This window comes from Olea europaea, unplaced genomic scaffold (genome assembly GCF_002742605.1).
Source record: "Olea europaea var. sylvestris unplaced genomic scaffold, O_europaea_v1 scaffold1066, whole genome shotgun sequence".
In the NCBI taxonomy this organism is placed as follows: Eukaryota; Viridiplantae; Streptophyta; class Magnoliopsida; order Lamiales; family Oleaceae; genus Olea; species Olea europaea.
Genome location: NW_019228010.1, coordinates 183508 through 187517, shown reverse-complemented (window position 1 = coordinate 187517; position 4010 = coordinate 183508).

The following is a 4010-nucleotide window of genomic DNA, read 5'->3' as shown; positions in this document are numbered from 1 at the left end:
TGCAGCATATCGCGCTGAGCCTCTGTCTCCTGAATTTCCTCCTTACTGTTTTCTAATGCTTCCTCATCAGTTACCCAACCTGTGGGAGGGGGCATTATTCTTGGAGGTGATCCATATTTTTCAGAGCGAGGCACTCTCTTCTTCCTTTTGGGCATCCCGTACAGTACGTAGAAATCGAAAGGACGCCCAGATGGTTCTCCCAACAAGTCTACTTCGCGAACTCCCTCTCAATGTAGTTGTTTCAATAGAGTATTGTGCGATATCCTCTCCTTCTTCTTTCTGCTTCTAGGTCGATTTTTTCTTCGATGTCTGTCATCTCGTCATCTTCTTCATCATTGTAGGCCTCTCTAGAAGTCTGACCTTCTTCACATTCCAGCACGCAAGCCTCTCCTTCGTTGTCCTCCCTTTCTTCTTCTTCTTTTTCTTTATTCTTGAATTCATTGGCCAGTAAGTAATTATTAGCCACGACATGAGGTAACGTACCGAACTGGATAGTAAGGGGCTGATTTGGATCTTCTCCATCCCTTCTATCTCGCTCAAACTTTGATCTCCCAGAAGAAGTTTCTGGCAGTTCTTTCATTGATTCATCTGTACCGGTCTCTTCACTATCTTTGAGAACATTTGATTGGCTACCTTAAATAGTTTAGGCGCTTTAGGATGTGCAACTCCCTGTTGCTGCCTCATCATTCGTCCATAGTTTCGTTGGAAACGCCTTTGTTGGGTTCTAGTCATCTCATCGAAGGGTATTGCCCTTCCTGCATTATACTGGAACGAATGCCATACATTTGGCGGCGAGGTTGCGGCCTGAATGTTCTCCCATTATCTACTGGCCTGAACTGCCTCTCAAAAGGCGGTCCTCTATAGAATGATGTACCTCGCCCTCTACCAGGCTGAGTGTTTGGAAAGAAAGTAGGGCGATGGGGATGCTGCCATAACCCTGGTTTCTCCGTGTTCCCACTCACTTCTCTTTTACATTTTGCACACAGGACGTCTTCGTCCTTTTTTGGCTCTTTCCCCTTGATTCGTTCAAAGACACTGGTATGTGGTCCAGGGTCCTCTTCTCCATCATCTATGACCAACTTGAATTTTGACAACTTGTTTTTGAAACCAGACGTCACCATGTTCACTCCAAGTAGCTGTAGAAAAGGATTTTCATCCACTGCCATCTTCTTCTTATCATCGAACGTAATTCGTCCTGATTCAATGGCATCCTGCAATACATGGTGAAAAACCAAGTAATTGTTAGTCAAATATGACCATGCATTATGCCACTTACAATATTTTTTACCCTTAATTTGTTCAGGGTTTGACAATTTATACTTATCGCTCAGCTTTATCTGCTTATCCCTATATAATTTATCAAATATAAGGTCAGCTTTGGTACATCGAATGAGAACGTTCTAGCCTTTATGTTTCCATCTTTCATGGGCTCATCTTTGCCCGATGGTCTAGGATTAGCCATTATAGGGCAAGTATACGTGTCTCCTTTGACCAATTCGGCTAAACATATTTCGGCTTGATCGTATGACTCGTCGCTGATGGTATGAACGTCAAAATTTGGGTCTTTGTAATAAGTCCCTTTAATAGAATTTTTCATCTGCTCTTCTTCTTTTATCAGTCGTTTATACCTAATCACATTCGCACTCAACTGGAAAAGGTCAGGAAATTCTTTGTCTTGGAATTTCTTTTTTAAATCAAAGCTCAAACAACCCTGAGCGATTTTGACAAATTTTTTTTCGGGCAGAGGTACAAAACACTTGCTTCTTGCTGTCTTAAACCTTTCGAGAAAACTTTCTGCCCATTCGTTTGGTATTTGACGTAAATTCGCCAAATCAGCCAAAGTGACTTCAGACTCAGTTTTATAAAATTGAGCGTGGAATAATTGTTCCAATTGTTGCCATGTTTGAACAGAGTTCGCTGGCAAGTTGATGAACCAGGAGAAAGCTACTCCTGTTAATGAACTAAGGAAAAACCTCATTTTATGGTAATCAGTTACATCACCACTTTGCAATGTGAATCGCCCTATGTGTTTTAGAGTAGACACCTCTCCTAAACCGGTAAACAGTGAGAATTTTGGCACTTTATACCCTCTGAGCCATGGATATGCTTGGTCTACCCAATCAGGATATGACTTTGTGTAAGTCGGCCTAATGACAGGATGCACCGCAAAAGCCATCTGATCTTGTACGATTTCCATAATCTGATTCCTCAACATGACGTTGGGGTCATATGGAATTCCTACAGGTTGGTTAACCGATTGATTTGCATGAGGCCTGATGTTTGGTCCTTGATTGGCAACAAAGTTACCATGATTAGGGCCATTACCATTAGCCTGAACATCTATTCCCTCATTAACACGTGGGGTATTCTGTCCATTGTTTAGGACATTATCTCTTACATTTGGATTATCCCCCAAGTTAGGCGTACCACTACCATTGTTCTAATTTGGCACTGCACCACCCCCTTGGTTTGAAGTAGAGGGACAAGAAAGTGGTTCTATCCCTTGATTCGGATTTAGGACTGAGGGATTATGTCCCACAATTGTCCTAGTTTGAAAGTGGTTTGCAAGAGGCATAACCGGTTGACATATTTGGCCTACTAACTTATTCATTATTTCGTTCAAAGTGTTTAGTTGTTTGGCCATGTTGTCATAATGTGCATTCCCATTTTGGATAAATCTTTCCATATTATGAATACTTCGAAGATTTACCTGTTCAACGACATCTTGTGTGAGTTCTCCAAGTAATGCACGCATAGTTCGAGGACTCAACTCTGTTATTGGTTCGTAACGACTGTTATTACTCTGATTCTGTCCATCTGTTCGTGGAGAGGCATGCTGCTCCTCATATCGCTCGATCACAAACTGGACTCCTCCCTAACTTACTGCTTCCTTATCGGATCTCTAAGGCATATTGTTTCACCTTTTGTATTTTCAACACCAAAAACCACTGTCCCACTGGGCGTGCCAAATTGTTTCGCGCGGGTTAGTCGCTAATAATTAAAAAGGGATCAGACGATTGTGTAAGGGACAAACCTCTTGAGACAAAGTCCCAAAAAGGGGTGTTCTTTATTGGCGATGACTTTACAATCGGAAAGTAAAAACAGAATGCCTCCAAGGGGCGCAAGCACACGAGTTACTAAAAGAAGTGTTTAAATCTAAACTAAGAAATTTAAAGTTACATGTTCTCTGTTCGAGAGTTTTTGATTCGGGGTCTTTTGCTCTATGTCTTTCTTCATTTTATACTCCCTGGATGATCTCTTTGTGATCAACCATCTAAAAACTGCTTGATCGTTCTATAACTGCCCACTTTCCTCGTAATGGCCAACTTGTCATGGAACTGCCTTTTCCAACTGCTGCCATTACTCTTTGTCGTTCAATCGTCTTCAATTGAATTCCTTGAATTGTGGAACGTGATAGGGCTACTTTAATAACTGTTTTGATAACTGCGCTTCTTGATAACCATAACACTTCATGTTTGCTAAGACCTTGGGCGACTCGAAGGTTTGGGCGAGAATAGAGTAGCAGCTCTGGGCGACTGCATGACACTCCATTCACTCAGATCCTGGGTGACTTGCAAGCTTGGGCGATGGTGTTACCGCGTTCATGGGCTTCCCTATTTGGGCCTTCATCCTGAATTGTCTGATTGGGCTTCGTTCTTTGGGCTATTTGATTTGGGGATCCTCCAATTGGGCTTCATTCCTTGAGCCGTTCGATTTGGGCTGAATTTTTATGTGTCAACAGTATCATAGTTCTTGAAAATGGAATTCATGGACAGATAATGAGGGATAATCATCGTAAAGTTTACAAGTCCATTTAGATGTAATTGAGGGTGAAATGGAAAGATTTCATGGACTATTTTGGGGGGAAAAAATCAATAAACATGTTAATTCTTCACGTTATTCCATTGTTCTCTTGAGTTCTATACTTTTATTATATCAACGTGGATTGTTATGTGAAATAACAGTAGAGTGTTTACCACGTATTTATATAATTCACTATCTACTCAAAT